This window comes from Ovis aries, chromosome 8, assembly GCF_016772045.2.
Source record: "Ovis aries strain OAR_USU_Benz2616 breed Rambouillet chromosome 8, ARS-UI_Ramb_v3.0, whole genome shotgun sequence".
Lineage (NCBI taxonomy): Eukaryota > Metazoa > Chordata > Mammalia > Artiodactyla > Bovidae > Ovis > Ovis aries.
This window is the reverse complement of record NC_056061.1, coordinates 79354711-79373356: the sequence shown is the minus strand read 5'-3', so window position 1 is coordinate 79373356 and position 18646 is coordinate 79354711. Positions and strand designations below refer to the sequence as shown.

At 47.9% G+C, this 18646-nt stretch overlaps 2 protein-coding genes across 12 annotated transcripts in view; both read right to left on the bottom strand.

Moving 5' to 3' along the window:
* TIAM2 (TIAM Rac1 associated GEF 2) overlaps positions 1-961 on the bottom strand; it is a 240326-nt gene extending 239365 nt beyond the window's left edge. For both annotated transcript variants that reach the window (XM_060419854.1, XM_015097499.3), the window contains exon 1: positions 778-961. The gene's annotated coding sequence lies outside the window, so the exon portion shown is untranslated. The remainder of the gene's footprint in view (positions 1-777) is intronic.
* A 1589-nt stretch (positions 962-2550) lies between these two features.
* SCAF8 (SR-related CTD associated factor 8) overlaps positions 2551-18646 on the bottom strand; it is a 218490-nt gene continuing 202394 nt past the window's right edge. For 8 of the 10 annotated variants that reach the window (XR_009601677.1, XR_006060662.2, XR_009601676.1 and 5 more), the window contains 2 exons: positions 9230-9422; positions 2551-5814 (listed from right to left, as the gene is read on the bottom strand). The gene's annotated coding sequence lies outside the window, so the exon portion shown is untranslated. Of the gene's footprint in view, positions 9423-18646 lie in introns of all 10 variants that reach the window. The other 2 variants (XR_006060661.2, XM_060419857.1) reach the window with 2 other exon arrangements.

Here is an 18646-nt window from a genome sequence, read left to right as displayed (position 1 = left end):
TATCGCGACCCAAGGCTGCGAAGATTACAACTGTCACCAGGCAGCCTCTCCCCGGGCCTCCGCAGAGGCAACGCGAAGGGAATGATCTTCAGGACCAAGCCGACTCCCCTCCCCCAGTTAAGCAAAGTTACCCCACTTTGCTATTTTAAAAAGTTAAGAAGCACAGGGAAGCTCAACATATTAAGTTTCACCGTGTCTTAAAGAGAAACGACCTCGGTGCAATCGTTCCCCCCTCACCTTTGCGGTGGCTGCCCGGCCGTCAATTGTTGGAAGAATGGCCTCTTTTCTTTCCAAACTGTTTTTGGTAAATATGATCCGTTTGCGACACGACGTGTCGGTTTTCCCAGAAACTTGGCACCTGGGCCCCTCGGAGCGGAGCCGGGCGGGGGCGCGGCGGCGGGACTCCAGCCCTTCCGCCCGGCGGCCCCCGGGCTCGGGGGACCCTGAGTTCGGAGATCCGAGCCGCGGGCTCCGGGGGCCGCTCTCCCAGGACCTTCCGGGCGCTGGGCCGCCTCACCCCAGAGACCCCGACGCCCTACCGCGGGGGTCGGGAAAGCGTTTCCTCCGCGCCGCCAGCCTGCGCGGGGTCCGGGGCGCGCCAGGGCGCCGCTCCCGGTGCTCGGGGCACCGCCGGCTGGGCGACCGCAGCCGCCACCCTGGGCTCCCTGCCCGGGGCAGGCGCAGGAGGGCGCGGGGAACAAAGCCGAGGCGGGGGGCCCCGAGCCCCGGATGGGCTGGACTCGCCCCCACCCCACCCCTCCCCATCGCCCCCTTTACCTGGGTGGAGAGCCCGACACGCGCCCGGGCCCCCGATCGGCCACACGGCCGTTCCCCAGGGGTCCCGGGTGCGCGCGGAGCGGCGCCGGCCGAGTTGGAGAAGTTGCCGGGGTCACTTCGTCCACGCGCGGGCGCTCAGCCTCCGGCGGCCACGACTGCCCCTCGCCCCGCGCGCAGCGCCTTTGGCGGCGAGAGGAGCCGCACCTTCCTCCCGGGCCGCTGGGCCCGCCTCCTCCCCGCCCCCGCCGCCCAGCCCAGCCCACCCCCCACCATCTCCCATCCTCCACTCCCCCCACCAAAAGCCCCCACCTCCACCCCAGGCCGGCGCGCATCCGCAGCCGCGCCCACAAACCAGCCCCCCGACCCTCCCTCACCCACTCCCGCCCCCGTACCCGGCGATCGCCTTCTAGGACGTCCCCAACTAATCAACAGCGAGAACTCTGCGAGCTTTGAGTAAGAGCCTTCCTGTGAACTCGGTGCTCTGCCTGCCATCGAGGATGCGAAGCGTTAAGATCCAGTTCCTTCCCCATAGAGCCAAGAGAGGGAAGGTAATAACGTGGGTACCGCTGAGGGCAGGAGCAGGCGGTATCTGAAGCCCCGCGCAGACAGGAGAGACTGCTAGTCTCCTAAGCTTCCCAAAAGAGCGAGAGGGAGGAGACAGGAGGGGAGGGGGGTTCAGGAGAGTTCAGACCTTCCAGGCGAAAGCTGTAGGGTTTATGGAGAAACCTGAGGAATCCAGAGGGCCTGGGTGATGAAGAGGGGGTAGGACGCTTGGGAGAACCAGGAATGAAGGCTGCGTTGCCATGATCGGTGTCTCTGCCTTTAACAAAGGCTCTCCCGGAGAGAGAAGGAAGGGGGAAGATAGAGTCCGTGTGATAGTGTGGGTCCCTCAAAAAGCAAGCACCAAGGCAGGGTAGATACGGAAGGATCTTCTTAGGGGAGATGGCGGTGGGATGAAATGTGAAGGGGTCCTGGAGGGGCAGGCGTCCTGCGAGTCTGTCCCCAGTTAAGGAGACAGAAGCAACCGACCTGACCTCCTGGCAGCCTCCGGAAGATTGTGGGCGAGTCCTACGTCCAAAGAGACCCGTCCCAGGGGGACCAGTTCTCCTTGGCACCCACCTGCCTTAGCACCCGTGTCTCTACCAGTCGTTAGCTGGGAGCAGGCAGACAAGAAGTGTGGCCTTGTGCACAAACCCAGACATGAATTTCAGGGGACACCAGCCAGGGCCCTTCCTCAGGTAAACTCCAGAAAGCTGGAGAGGGTCCGAGATCTTCAAGGAAGCTTCTGCCAGCTGGCACCAGGCTAAGAGACACGTGGAAGCAACCTTCCCACACACAGCTACAACTTTTAAATGAGGTCCCAAGGATTTGCTGCTCTCAGACACACCTGGCTCTCCATTTTCAGCTGCCACAGGTCTTCCCTGCATAGACCCTCCCTGGTCCTGCTCACGTAACTCTGCCTGGGGAAACATCTCCCATGCCACTCACTCTCCAGGTCCCAACTCAAGCATCACTTTAGCGCAGAGCTACCACCCTGGGATCTTTACATGCTTTTCACCCCAGCTTCTTATGTTGTGTTTTTTCACACTTCTTCCAAAAAAAATTTTTTTTTCTGATTATTGCAGACTTGGGAAAGTACATGTAACCCAAATGTCTCCAACTCCCCCCGCCCAACCCCCCTTCAAAAGACACCTTCCCAGGATAATCAGAGTCTGAGCCCCAACCTATGTGTTCCAGTCTGGGTCTAATCAGGAAAGAGAAACCACACAGTAATTAAGCAGTAAAAGTTTAATATAAAGAATTAATGGGACTTCTATGGTGGCCCAGTGGCTAAGACTCAGTGTTCTCAATGCAGGGGGCCCAGGTTCGATCCCCCGTCAGAGAACTAGATCCCACATGCCAAACGAAGCATTCGCATGCCACAACAAAAGGTCCCATGCAGGCTAATAAATAATAGGAAAAGCAAATTATTAACTATATGACAGGACTTGGAGCAATGAAGGGTTGACTAGTTAGAAGTAAAGAGAACTCAGAAGAGAATAGGGACAGCACATATAAATATTTTCTTAGGCAGCCACATAGAGCCTTCCTCTTTCCCAGCCTGAGACCAGACCCTGTTGGGGAGAAGGTGGCTCTGGCTCACCAAGTGCAAGAAAATCACTGTGGTCTCATGCCAGTGGAACTTGCTGGAAATTCACCCCCTAAAACTTACTGAATATTGACCCCCTTGGGTGTGGGGAAACTGTTCAAAAGGAAGTGTCTTATGGAAAAGCACTTCCCTGCAAAAACTACCCAAAAGAGGTGCTAGAAGGAGCCGGTGGTCACTGGATGCCACCTGGCACTGCAGAACCCTGGTATTGCAGGAACCAGTCGAGAGAGGTCACAGCAACCAGCAGGCAGAGTTGTGCCCTCTCACAAGATATCCCCGACGCCCTGCATTGATAATGCTAAACCACAAACCAGCTGGCAAAGTAAGCTACGCAAAAGGCCCAGACCCCTTTTTAAAAAGAAGGCGAAAAGGGTGAATTTGGAGTTGACAGTGACGGGCACACTATATAACCTCAGCAAAGTCCAGGCATTGTCTGGTTTCCCTTCCCCAAACATGCCTGCACGTTCCGGTGGCCACTGTTACCTCTCCGAATCTCACCTTACTGCCCTTTCTCCCCTCCGCCTGCCGTTTTGTTCCTGACTCCCACTCCCTCCGCTGCAAGTTGGCTCAGCATTTTCTCCTACAGCTTTACAAGGGGGAGGCCAGCTTCCTGGCCCAGCTTCTCACACCACAGCTGTGACCACATTGAGAGGGTCACCAAAACTGAACAGACATCTTGGGGCAACAGAAAGGCAATTGCAGAAGGGGAAAATAAAAGAGCTGAAACCAACTAATGATCCCAAAGATGTGAAACCATCCAGAGCATCTCTCTCCTGGGCCCAAACCCCCCAACAGGACCCCCAGCAGAATCCAGGCTGCAATGCTATCAGTGCCTAGTGAGAGAGGCCTCAATCTTAGTCCCACTCCATTCAGTAAAAAAAATAATCAATCTGCAGAGACGAAGCTCTGTCTGTAGCAAAGGTGAGCATTCGAGTTGTTAGGGAGAGAAATTTTACCCTCCAGGACTAAAACTTGCTCAGTTATTAATCCATTTATGGAGACTTTTAATCCATTTATGGAGAATTTACTCAGCACTTGGCCCCGTAGCAGGTCGTGGGTATATAATCAATGTCATCGTTACAATGTGAGGGAGATGCATAGCAAATAAATCCTTCTACAAACACTGCTTTTTGTGTCTCTGCTAAGAGGCAGAGCATAGAATAACGAGTTAATCCAGCTCTAAGGGATGACTGAAGTTGGCTCCATCAATGCAGGTGAAGGGAGCAGTTAATTTGAAGCCCTGAGGTGGGACAGAGCTGAGCCCGTCGGAAAGGGAGGGAGAAAGGACAGAAGAACCAGAGAGGAGGCCACAGAAGAGCCAGTCACGCATGCTCTTGTAGGCATGTTAAGAATTTTGGATTTTATCCTTAGAACAATGAGAACCTTCTGAAGGTTTTAAGCACCAGTGTAGCTGGAGGGTGGAGGGTGGGGCAGGGGGTGGAGAAGAAACTGGAGGCTCTATCTGGGAAGGGCATGTGGAGAATATATGAGACCAGTGTTCAGAACAGTTTGGACTTGGAGACGAAGACAGAGAACTAACTGGCTGGGAGAAAGAAGGTCTAACCCAGGGCCTGGCTGAGACTCTGCTGACTGCGCAGAGGGCAAGATGGCACAGAGACAGGACTCTCGTGAGATAGAGTGCAATCAGCAAAGAAAGCTGAGGGGAAAGAGCCAGGGGCCTGGGAGACCATCAGGAAGTTATCATCTTTGATAAGCAAGATCACTTCCCTTTAGAAATACCAAAGGCCCAATTAAAGCAAATCTTTGCGGGGATTCAGTTTGAATATATCTGCGGGAATCCCAAAGATATATTCAAACTGAATCCCCGCAAAGACCAGAACAGCCTGGTTTTTTTAAAAAAAGGCAAGCCCCAGTGTTCTCACTGTCCACTCACATCATTGCCACCAAGATGCTTCAGTTATAGCATCCAAGTATTTACTAGAAAGTTAAAAATAATATTAGCTATAACCCCACTCCCTAGGAAAAAGAAAACTGTTCTGTCATATTCTTTTACAGACTTTTTTTTCATACTTAAATTACTCAAACCTAATTTTCTTGAAGGGATCAACCCAATTCATCTTTTTACCCCCAGTGATTTTGTATGTTTTCTGGCACCTAAAGGGTGTCTAGCAATGTTCGCAGAATTGAAATTTGTTGCCAGAATCTTTTGTTGGACTTTCTGGTAGCAGGACATTGAGTCGAAGGCTCTAACAAACAAGTCATCCTTCCCCTGTTCTATGTCAGAGTTTTCTTAAAACACCTTTCTAGTTGTTTGGAACTTTTCTGTGTGTTTTGGAAGTTGAGGGTTTTTTTGTTCTCTTTTCTCTCTTTCCCAGAACCTAAGGGAAGAGAGTCTTTTTTGCCAAGTAAACTCTCCGCCTCAGCCTGGGCCCCGCTGGTTACAGAAATGACATTAGACACACACACAATGGTAATACCACTCAAGAATGGCTGCATTTCATACCTATCTCCACGGAGCTCAAATTCACTTTTACGGCCTCTCTGTGGGCGAGAAGGAGGATTCGAGTGATGGTTACTTCCTCTAAGAGCTTTACTATTACTTCATGCCCCGAATTAACAGGCTCCATGCATCTCCCTCCCAGCGCCCCAGGATCCAGTAAACAAAGACCACACTCACGCCAGCCCAGCGTCTCCCGGCACTGCAGGCAGTGTTGCCAGCAGGTCAGGCTAACTTTGGAAAAGTCGAGATTTCCCGGGGCGGGGGTCAGGTTTGGGCGGGGAGAGGGGGGCCGGGGGTGGGGGGGTCGGGTAGCCTTTTCAAGGGAGGCTGCAGCTTTGCTTTCTGAAGATTACTGGCCCAATGCAAATAGTTTCTTTCAGCCATTCCAGGAGCTTGCACGAGCCACTTCACAGCACTTTTCCAGCTCCTGAAAGAAAGAAGGCATTAGGCCTGATTACAATTCCCCAAAGCTGTGTATACTCTGATAATCTGGATCCACCCTGCCCTGCCTGCAAACCAGTTGCATGTATGTCTGATGTGTAGTGGGGTGGGGCTGCACACCCGCTCACACGGTGAAGGACTTTTCTTTCTCTTGCATTCATCTGACCCATTTTTTCCTTCCCACTGACAAGTAACTATAAAAGTCTTTCACTGGTCTAATTTATTAGAACTAATTTATTCTTGAAAGAAAAAAAATGGTAAGATTACTTTGTTAAAAAACAAAAGGTAAGATTACTACCCCATTATAAAAGGTCTATGCTTATTTAGAAGGTTGCTCAAGATTCCAGGTCTAAAAAAACACATTTAATCCTGCAGAGAATCTGTCTTGGCTAGGGCTGACGCTGTCTCTGCTCTAGCCCTGAGATGGAAAGCGTCTCCCCCCATCTCCAAAGAGGAGACAGAGGTCCTCGGTGCTCCCTGGAAAGCACGCTACTCCTACATTTGTGAGTGAGCTTTGAGCGATTCAGCCCAAGTTACCAACGTCCTGGTCTGGCTTCTGTGTAACTTACATGTGGACAACCTCCAAGACCAGTGAAAGATTTTAAATCTTGGACTTCACCCTCAAAAGACACACCCTTGAAAAAAAAAAAAATGCCTGTGATATTGACTGTTTTTGTTGATGTTGTTGTTTTGTTCTCTTGGCCCAGTGGTGCAGCATGCAGGATCTTAGTTCCCTTACCAGGGATCAAACCAATGCCATCTGCAGTGGAAGGATGGAGCTGTAACCACTGGACCACCAGGGAATTCCCTGATTGTTCTACGTTGATAAAACTCATGTTATTGTAAGTTTGTTTCATTTTCCATAACTTAGGAAATCTGATAAGCATATCTGAAAATGTAAAAGTATTTTCTGAATCAACATAAAATATCAATTTTAATGCTTATATACCTTAAAGAGGTCCAGTCGACTCTTGTGCGACAGCTGGCTATGTCTCCAGCCTTTATTTTCACCGGAGCCCTCAGCGGAGGAAATGTGTTTGCTGAACCCATGAACTTTCCATGAAACGCAAGACGTATAAAACAAGAGCAAGCCTTTTCTCTCAAGTTCCCCTTTATGGCCCTAAGTTCCATGTTTTCAATTCCCTCGTCCCATTAAACTTGTTCTTGGACTTCGTCGCAGGATCTCTAGTTGGACTCTTCCTGAATTCCTTGTACTTCCTCCCAGCCCTGTTCATTATGTTGGGTCATTTCCATTTGCCCCTCAACAGCGCAGTCTTCGTAACTTTCTGTTATATAAGTGCTGCTTATTATTATTATTGAAAGTATTCGGGGTTTGGAGTTTGGATGTCACAGTTCTAAGTGAGTTGGAAGAGAGGAAAAACAGGTCAACTTCCATTCACGGGCTAAGACAATTTAAGCCACGTCTGAAGTTGAGGGTTGTTGGGATGGAGCCATCTGGTATTATGGACAAGATCTTCACATGGGAAGTGAGTTTTGACCTTAAACTATGTAGAGAATGGATTTCCACCATTATGTTAGAACCAGCAGCTTTCTCCTCGTAAGTGGAGCTGTGAAATCCATTTCGGTATACAGGTGTGGTGAGAGTGTTTGTCGTTTACTCACTACGTCATATCCGACACTTTTGCAACCCCATGGACTGTAGCACGCCAGGCTCCTCTGTCCATGACATTTCCCAGGCAAGAATACTGGAGTGGGTTGCCATTCCCTTCTCCAGGGGATCTTCCTGACTCAGGGATCAAACCCAGGTCTCCTGCACTGACAGGTGGGTTCTTTACCACTTGAGCCTGGGAAGCCCATGCCTGTGAGTAGTGAGAATAAATCACATTAACTGTTATGTTACTAAAAGTTACTATTTGACGATGATATATAATTTGTGGGTTTCAGTTTCAAAGCTAGGGCATTAAATGAGCTAAAGTCTGACCTTGAGCTCAGATTTACATGTTTGCCAACTTCTCCTTGGTCCAATATATCTCAAAAGGAAGAAAAAGGAAGTCTTAGGGTATCCTATAACAACTATAGTAAATGTTTATCAAATGGATCCTATACATTGCATACTTACATATATATGAAATAAACATATGGGCATGTCAATACATATAGACAATTTGATTCTTTCAAACAGCTTCATTCCAGCGCATTTTTTAAAAGAAATTTACAAGCTTTAGTAACAGAATGAGGAAACTATGTCATGCAGAAAAAAATCTGCCTTTTGTCTAGCACATTACATAAGTACTTATTAAATTAACAGATACATAAATTAGTAAATCTTCATTATTTAATTTGGACAATAATACCCTGACTTCATGGCAACTGTTTGGTTTCTCACCCAAACTTTCTCATTAGAAAGGTTAAATAAGCCATAAGCTTTAAAATCCACACGCCAGGCTTTTAAATCAGATACAGTTTTTGATAGGACTATGTATAACCTTTCTATAACAAGTTAGGTCTGTATCTTTATACTGTAAAGAAAACAGCTCCATAAAAAAGAATTTTTTTTTAAATCATTTTGGCATTGCAGTGTTCTCGTCTAGATTTTAAAAGTACCATCACCATCGGCAATGGTTCCCCAAAGTTACAGGATTAATGAAGTCTTTTCCCTGCTATTGCGTTAAAAGTTTTAAAAACATTCCTATTTTACCTTTTTTTTTTAAAGGAGAAGAAAGAAAGAAAAAAAAAACTTTGTTGTTGTCTACTCTGCATGCTTCTGGAACACCTTGCTCACTCCCACCTTCCTTCCCCCTCTCCCAAGAAGGGACGGGAACTCTGTTTACATATTCTATTATTATTTCACGTCATTGGAATGAGAGTCTCGGCAAACACACTTTCTCTTGTGGAATTCCCTAATAAAAACAGACAGCTTGTTTTGAACAAGCAGCCTCTGGAACAGGAGAAGCAGCAGAAGCTGGTGCAGGAGCTGACTGGGTTTTTCCTCCTGCCTCACAGATGTCTTTATCATCTGAATATACACTCCCAGCCCCCAGGCCCATGAGAGAATTTATAGAGCAAGTTTTCAAAAATATTTATTTTTTACTTATTTGGCTATGCTGGGTCTTAGCTGTGGCATGTGGGATCTAGTTCCCTGACCAGGGATTGAACCCGAGTCCCCTGCATTGGGAGCGTGGAGTCTTAGCCACAGGACCACTAGGGAGGTCCCTATAAAGCAATTTTGGATGGTTTGAAATAGAGGGACTTAATTTGTCACTTGGTTTCGACAATTTCTTGCTTCAAGTACCATTTCCGGATAGCATCAATTTGTGCAGAGTCCTACATGGACCTGGAATTTAACTGAGAAAGGAACCCAGTCCTGACAACTCTTGTTAACCAGCAGTGTTCTCGTGGCTACCAGCTCGTGCAGAAACCCAAGGACATGTCAGATTTACCTCCTGCAGGAGGAAGTGGTTGAGAAATCCATCTTCTTTTCACTGTGATGAGGTAATGAGAAACACGCCGTCCTGAGGAAGTACTAGAGGGACTTGTGTGTCTCCCCAGCACCATCCCGAGAGCAAGGTGAACACAGCAGTGACTGACAGGCAGTGGTGGAGACCTGCTGTTGGCTTATCTGTCTACCAGCTCCTGCGAAAGCAAGCCAAAGAACAAGCCGTAAGTCTACGAGTATTCATGAACTCCTTTCTGCTTTGAACATATAGTTCGTGCTTTCTAATCGTCATTATTATGACATGCATGAGGCTTCCCTCATAGCTCAGTCAGTAAAGAATCTGCCTGCGGCGCAGGAGACCCGGGTTCGATTCCTGGGTTGGGAAGATCCCCTGGAGAAGGAAATGGCAGCCCACTCCAGTATCTTGCCTGGAGAATCCCATAGACAGAGGAGTCTGGCAGGCTACAGTCCATGGGGTCGCAGGAGTCGGACATGACTTAGCTACTGAACCACCAACCATGGCATGAATGCTCACTGAATACTGGATCTTGATGATTACAGTGACCTTGTCCTTGGGCACACTGGAAGCGGGCCATAGCCTTCCTCGTTCCATCCTCATCTCTTCCCAACCCCAGGACAGAAATCACACAATCAACAACGGTTGTCTGTTGCTAAGAACCTAAGCTGTGAACTTTCTCGGGAGATATTTGTACTTTAATTGTAAACCTAACGATGCCTTCGAGAAGCAGAGGAATGATGCTACCCGATGGATCTCAGACACTCGTAGAAGCAAGGAGGCAATCTGACTGAGGAGACCTCCCTGGAGCTCTTCAATGCCCCCAACAGGTCCACCCTGATGGTACACATTTATATGAGCAAACACCGTAGCTGTCACTAATTCCTTTCCTGGTGAGACCTAGACCTGAGCTGTTTTTAACTGCAAAGTACACTTGGTAGTAAACTGTATCTGTTTCCTCAGTTGCTGTGAATTCTGACTCAAGCCAGTTCAGGCTAGCTTAATGAAACAAGAACCAGGAAAGCAAAAGCTTTCTGGCGGTTGCCTCCTGTACTGATGTACTGAGCTTGGGCCTCCCTGGTGGCTCAGCTGGTAAAGAATCCGCCTGCAATGTGGGAGACCTGGGTTTGATCCCTGGGTTGGGAAGATCCCCTGGAGAAGGCAAAGGCTACCCACTCCAGTATTCTGGCCTGGAGAATTCCATGGACTGTGTAGTCCATGGGGTCGCAAAGAGACGCCCATGACTGAGTGACTTTCACTTTCACAGAAGGCAATTGATGCAATATGAACTCAGGGAATTCCCACATGGAGAGAAGCAGATGAGAGCCGCCCAGATGTAAAGGGAACATGAAAGGTAATCTTGAAAGGAATATAATATGAGCTCAATGCCTGACTTACATATAAAATGTGAAGACATGTACAGAAATCTAATGTCTTTCCGTTTCCATAATTGGACTCAACTTGGTTTACCAGCCCCCATTTCGAGTTTGCGGTTGTGTTCATTCCCGAGGGCTGCCCTGGGAAAATGTCCACACACTGGGTGGCTTTAAACAATAGAAACTTATCGTCCCATAGTTCTAGAGGCCAGAAGCCTGAAATGAGTGTCCACAGGGCCGGGCCTCTGTGAAGGCTCAAGGGGAGAATTTTTTTCACACTGGTAGCTTCTGGTGTTTCCAGAAATCCTCAGAGTTGCTTGGCTTGCAGATACATCTCTCCCATCTCTGCCTCTGTCGTCATGTGGCATCTCTTATTGGGTCCCTGTATTTTTTTTTTTTTTTGGCCCCACCGTATTCAGGCTTCCCAGGTGGCTCAGTGAGTGGTAAAGAGTCCACCTTCTAATGCAGGAGACACGTGTTCGATTCCTGGGTCAGGAAGATCCCCTGGAGTAGGAAATGGCAACCCACTCCAGTGTTCTTGCCTGGAAAATTTCATGGACAAAGGAGCCTGGCAGGCTACAGTCCATGGGGCTGCAGAGAGTCAGATACAACTGACTGACTGAGCACAGCATGCAGGGATGGAACTTGTGTCCTCTGCAGTGGAAACCCGGAGTCCAAACCCCTGGACCACCAGAGAACTCCCCCTCTTCTCCTCTTCTTAAACAGACATCAGTCATACTGGATTAAGGTAAGGTGAAGTCGCTCAGTCGTGTCTGACTCTTTGTGACCCCGTGGACTGTAACCTACTAGGCTTCTCCGTCCATGGGATTCTCCAGGCAAGAATACTGGAGTGGATTGCCATTTCCTTCTCCAGGGGATCTTCCTGACCCAAGGATCAAACCCGGGTCTCCCATATTGCAGGCAGACGCTTTAACCTGAGCCACCAGGGAAGCATATTAGATTAGGGCCACCTCTAATGACCTCATCTCAGCTTGACTACCTCTGCAAAGACTCTCTTTCCAATAAGGGCATATTCGTAGGTACCAGCCCTTCAACATATCTTTTGAGGAGATGTGATTCAGTCCAGAACAGTCATGGAAAAGGAAATCTCACCCCTCCCAAGAAATGTAGTCCCTTCCAGTTTAAAAAACCTTCCCATATTTTGTCTGTTTCAGAGTTTTGCACGTTCTGATCCCTTTTCTTCTCTCTGGAGGAGGCTGGGCGTGGGTCGGGCCAGGTGAGAAGCAGGTCAGAGCCCGCCCGGGTGAGGCACACTGGCCCAGTCTTCCGCAGGCCCCTCTTGCCGGGACCTAGGTGTGGACTTGGTCTTTGTTGCAGATGCTGCCATCCCGGGTTCCAGCCTGGGCCCGCATAGTTAGGACTCCACAGGCTGTGTCCTCCTCTCAACTGGGAGACCTCCTCCTGTCTGCAGGGCTGTTTTCAGCCTGGCTCTAAGCCTTACAGACACAAAGAGGAACAGACAGGTTTGGGAAGGTTCCCCCTTCGTTCCCCACCACGCTTGGAACCTCTGGGGCGCGTGGGACTGAAGAGCTGCCCTCTGACTGTCAGTCTAGCACTGGCCTTCATTTATTTATTTTCGGTTCACTGTTCCACTCACTGGCAGGGGGCTTCCAAAAGTTTCTGTGGGCTGAACCGGAGGGACACACTTTGAGATCCCCAAGCTCTTATCCCTGTCTCCAGGGACAAGGCCCAAAGGTCAGAGGGCAGAACCCCACCCAGCACCACCCATCCTCCCTTCATCCCAGCCCAGGAAAGGCTGTCTCTGCCCAGTGCTTGGGGCTGGTCCCCAGGACACCAGACATGCTTCTCATTCTACAGTTTCCCTCGGAACTGCCCCCAAATCAACAGTCTCATCCTTGACTTAGGCTTTGGAATATAAAGGAATGGCTTAGACTAGACCAACCCTTCTGATGCCAAAAGAAAAAAACAAGCTAGCAGGAAATCCAGATGAAACTTTATGCGCACACACTCATATGCTTGGGAGTCATCAAAGAGCTGCCCAGACACTGAAGTCTTAAACCAAAATCCCTGAGAAAAGGGGATTCTGGAGAGAGGAGCCCAGCGCTTGAATTCCTCTTCCCTTTGAGGTGTTTCCCAATCAATATTTTGACTGCCAAAACAGTCAGAAAGAAGGTATCTGTAATTATGGACCCCATAAAGGTCTGGCACCCAGATAAACTCTGAGGAATCAATTCAAAAAAAAACCCTCATTGCAATTTAAAAATAGGCAAAAGATTGAAGTGTTACTATATGAAAGAAGATGTTCCAAAAGCTAATAAACATTTAGAAAAGATGCTACACCTCAGTCATCAGGGAAATAATAATAATAATAAATAATATATAAGACCACAAAACAGACTCCACCATGTACGCTCCAAATGGCTAAAACAAAAAAGACGACAACATCGTGTTGGCAAGGATATGTATGACTCTCATAAATTGCCCGTGGGGGTGTAAATTCCTACAGTCACTTTGGAAAAACTTTTTAACAGTAACCACAAAAACTGAATAGATGCCATGACCCAACAATTCTTCCCCAGTGTATACACTCAATGGACGTGCACTTAAAAGTGCACACCACTGGTATAAAAATGTTTCTAGAATCATTATCTGAAATAGCCCAAAGGAGAAACAACTCAATGTCCTTCCACAGTAGAAAGGCTACATCAAGAATAGCATATTCATATCATGGAATTACTATAATTATTACTATACAGCACAGTAAGGGAATCAATTCCTACCAGAATCTTACAAGCATACCGCTGTGAGAAACACACCAGAAATAAATTATTAGGTACTATGTGGTTCCATTTATACAAAGTTCAGAAATGTGTGTGTATGGCTCAGCCACTCAGTCATGTCCGAATCTGTGTGACCCCGTGAACTGTAGTCCACCAGATTCTCCAGGCAAGAATGCTAGAGTGGGTTGCCATTTCCTCCTCGAAGGGATCTTCCTGACCCAGGGATTGAACCTGTGTCTCCTGCGTTGGCTGGCTAGCGGTTACTTGTGGTGACTATGTCAGGGGTGAGGGTGGGGGGTGGGGGGAGGGCAGCAGGGAGGGAAATATTATGGTTATGTTCTGTTTCTTAAAGAGGACCGTGGTTACACAGGTGTGTTTATTTGAGTAAACCCACAAAACTGTAACATATGTTCAGTGCATTTTTCTGTATTTATGCAATTGTAATAAAAATATCATTAAAACAAACATTTCTCAAATAGACTCCTGACATTGAAATTTAGAGCTATCACTCCTAGTACATTTCATCTTTGTGTTAAATGGGATATAAACTTTATTAAGATTGGAATTGCTTTTTAGGTCTAATAATTCGACTAGGTAATATTTGCCTTCAGGCAAGGTCTGCTCAAGTTGATCACTCAAATCACTCTACCTAGTTGAGCTCAGCTCCAGACTTCGCTTGCGTTAATTAGGTCAGTCAGTTCAGTCGCTCAGTCATGTCTGACTCTTTGTGACCCCATGGACTGTAACACGCCAGGCTTCCCTGTCCATCACCAATTCCCGGAGTTTACTCAAACTCGTTTCCATCACATCAGTGATGCCATCCAACCATCTCATCCTGTGTCATCCCCTTCTCCTCCCGCCTTCAATCTTTCCCTGCATCAGGGTCTTTTCCAATGAGTTGGTTCTTCCCATCAGGTGCCCAAAGTATTGGAGTTTTAGCTTCAGCATCAGTCCTGCCAATGAATATTCAGGATTGATTTCCTTTAGGATCTCCTTGCAGTCCAAGGGACTCTCAAGAGTCTTTTCCAACACCACAGTTCAAAAGCATCAATTCTTTGGTGCTCAGCTTTCTTTATGGTCTAACTCCCACATCCATACATGACTACTGGAAAAACCATAGCTTTAACTAGATGGACCTTTGTTGGTAAAGTAATGTCTCTGTATTTTGATATGCTGTCTAGGTTTGTCATAGCTTTTCTTCCAAGGAGCAAGCGTCTTTTAACATCATGGCTGCAGTCACCATCTGCAGTGATTTTGGAGCCCAAGAAAATAAACTCTCTCACTGTTTCCATTGTTTCCCCATCTATTTCCCATGAAGTGATTGGACCAGATGCCATGATCTTAGTTTTCTGAATGTTGAGTTTTAAGCCAGCTTTTTCACTCTCCTCTTTCACTTTCATCAAGAGGCTCTTTAGTTTCTCTTCACTTTCTGCCATAAAGGTAGTGTCACCTGCATATCTGAGGTTATTGATATTTCTCCTGACAATCTTGATTCCAGCTTATGCTTCATCCAGCCTAGCATTTCTCATGATGCACTCTGCATATAAGTTAAATAAGCAGGGTGACAATATGCAGCCTTGATGTACTCCTTTCCCAATTTGGGACCAGTCTGTTGTTCCATGTGCAGTTCTAATTGTTGCTTCTTGACCTGCATACAGATTTCTCAGGAGGAAGGTAAGGTGGTCTGGTATTCCCATCTATTTAAGAATTTTCCACAATTTCCAGGTTAGCTGAATATTTTTAATATAAGAACTTGTTATACTCCATGGAAATAACCTAAGTGTCCATCAACCGAGGAATGGATAAAGAAGCTGTGATATATACACGCAGTAGAATACTACTCAGCTATTAAAAAAAAAAAGAATGAAATAATGCCATTTGCAGCAACATGAATGGACCTAGAGATTATCATACTAGGTGCAGTATGTCAGAGAGAGAAAGACAAATATCATATCAAATCACTTAATTGTGAAATCTAAAAAAATGATACAGGGACTTCCCTTGGGGTCCAGTGGCTACGACTCTGAGCTCTCAATGCAGGGGGGGCCAGGATTTGGTCCCTGGTCAGGGAGCTAGATTCCACATGCCGCAACAAAGATCCCACATGCAGCAGCTAAGACCAGATGTAGCCAAATACATAAATAAAAACTTTTTTTTTTAATGACACAAATAAACTTATTTACAACCCAGAAAGAGACTCACAGATAGAGAAAAGAAACTGATGGTTACGGAAGAGGAAGGAGAGGAGGGTTAGACTACGTGTAGGGATTAATAAATGCGCATAAAATAGATACACCACGAGGATTTATTGTCTAACAAAGGGGATTATATTTTCTATCTTGTAATAAACTATCATGGGCTTCCCTGATGGTTCAGATAGTAAAGAATCTGCCTGCAGTGCAGGAAACCTGGGTTTGATCCCTGGGTTGGGAAGATCCCCTGGAGGAGGGCATGGCAACCCACGCCAGTATTCTTGCCTGGAGAATTTCATGGACAGAGGAGCCTGCTGGGCTACGGTCCATGAGGTCACAAAGAATCAGGCAAAACTGAGCAACTAACAATAAACTATAATGGAAAAGAATAGAGAAACTATAGGTACATATACATATAAATGTATAGCTGAATCATGGTGCTGGACTCCTGAAACTAACACCACATTGTGAATCAATGGTACTTCAGTATAAATAAACACAGAAAATTTTAAAAAGAAAAGAACTTGTCACAATCAAGTGACTGACGGCTTCCAGACACAAGGCTGTCGGCACACCACCCTGACTCCCTGGCAAGGAGACGTGGCACAGCTGGGTGCCGCTGTGGTGGGGCCGCAGTCCTGGGGCAGTGGGGTGCTAGAAGGGTCCCAGCACCTGCAGCCATGCTTGTTGTGGAGCACGGGTTCTCAGGTGTCCAGGCTCAGGAGCTGGGGTGCACGGGCTTAGCTGCTCTGTGGCCTGGGCAGGGGGGATCTTCCCAGACCAGAGGTCGAATTGTGTCCCCTGCGCTACACTATCCACTGTGCTACGGAGGAGACCAGGAGGTGATTTTCAATGTAGAAAGAAGCTGGCCCATCCCAGCTTTTGAGAGGCGCCCTGCACAGGGCTGGGAGCCGGGGCCCCCAACCTTCTCTGTGGAGCGTGAAGTGTTCACAGTCTTCCAGCACCTAAATGCTCACCTGTCTCCCACACATGTGCTTTGATCCTTTCTCCAGCAGCCCACTTTTAGTCCCTTTGGGAAAAGCTTCCTCAAGTATATGAAATTAGCTCTTTACCACAAAGGAAGAAAGCATCAGAAAAGACCACTCAGGATTTCCATTTTAAAGAAAGCTTTCTGAAAGGCCTGAGATCAGAGGCAGGAAGCAAGTGTGATACTGGGCGCCAGGAGCACCGTGGGCCTGGATGCCGCCCACCCAGCATCTTAAGGCCCAGAGAGGCTGAAAGCTGTGCTGTTTCTTCCTCCGAGACACAACAGCTTGTCTCCTGAAGCTGCCATGAGTTCAGGTTTCTGCCGACCTTCTGGGGAAAATGCTATAGGAGACTTGCCCCTCCGTCTCACAGTCACATGTGCGGTTTCAGTTCAGTTCAGTTCAGTCGCTCAGTTGTGTCCGACTCCTTGCGACCCCATGAACCGCAGCACGCCAGGCCTCCCTGTCCATCACCAACTCCCAGAGTCCACTCAAACTCATGTCCATTGGGTCGGTGATGCCATCCAACCATCTCATCCTCTGTCATCCCCTTCTCCTCCGGCCCTCAATCTTTCCCAGCATCAGGGTCTTTTCCAAAGAGTCAGCTCTTTGCATCAGGTGGCCAAAGTACTGGAGTTTCAGCTTCAACATCAGTCCTTCCAATGAACACCCAGGACTGATCTCCTTTAGGATGTGCAGTTTAGCACACCTCAAACTCTCCCCGCAAGGTCTTGGGGTGCGATTTGATGCAAACAAAGAAGTCAAAACAATTCTTCCAATTGTTTTCATTTAGTGCTCAGGACAGATGAGAGCAGGGCGCTTCTCTGGTGGCTGAGTGGTAAAGGATGCGCCTGCCAGTGCAGGAGACACAGGTTTAATCCCTGATCCGGGAAGGCCCCACATGCGGTGGGGTAACCAAGCCACGTGCAGCACAACTGTGTGATGAGGCTGTGCTCTAGAGCCCGTGAGCCGCAACCCCTGAGCCCACTGAAGCCTGTGTGCCCTGGAGCCCGTGCTCCCCAGCAAGGGAAGTCGCCGCAGTGAGAAGCCCTCACGCTGCAACTAGAGAAAAAGCCCACACGGCAACAAAGGCCCCAGAAAACCAAAAATAAAAGAAAGTAATAAATCAAACTATACATTAAAAAACCCAGATGAGCCCAGTCCTACTGGGCTTCATCTGCTCTCACGTCTCGAGGGTGGGCTGCAGGCTGCTTGCTTAATAAACCCTGCCTGCTTGAAAAAAACAATAAAGACGGGTGAGCGTCTCAGAGATGAGGAAGTCAAGAAGGATCTTTCCAAACTGAGGAGGAGGAACAGCGGAGAAGGCCCCTCTCAGACCCAAGGTCAGGGGAGAGGGCCTTACGACACTCGTGGCCTCTTCACACGAGACAAGGGAAGCGCCCTTCAGTGGCTTCTCCAGGGGCAGGAGCGGGGGAGAAAATTCACATCATTTTTATGGTGACTCACCTATGAACCTTAATTAAAAATCTGTTCATAATGCAATACTGTCAATCAACTCTACTTGAATAAGATACATTCTTTTGAAATCTCTTCAAAGTGTGTGAAATGGCCAATAGTTGAGGAAAGCAACCTCATGACAGAGTCCTCTCCTGAATATAAAATAGATTACAAAGATAAATGCAAATACCCTTTTCCCCTTAAATCCAAGATGCAGGTAGAAGCTCATAAATCCAGGTACCCTCTTAGTTGAAGGGCTTCACTAGTGGCTCAGAGGGTAAAGAATCTGCCTGTAAGGCAGGTGACACAGGTCTGATCCCTGGGTTCGGAAGATCCTCTGGAGAAGGAGAGGGCTACCCACTCCAGTACTCTTGCCTGGAAAATCCCATGGATGGAGGAGCCTGGTGGGCTACAGTCCATGGGGTTGTGAAGAGTCAGACACAACTGAGCGACCAACTCTTAATTTAAACATTTAAATCATACCTACGGAGTGAGGAGAATTTCTGAAATCCAATGACCCACTCCCCATGTCCATGTAGCACTGCATGGACAGAGGAGCCTGGCAGGCTGCAGTCCGTTGGGCTGCAAAGGGTCGGACACGACTGAGCGACTTTCACTTCACTTCAGTGAC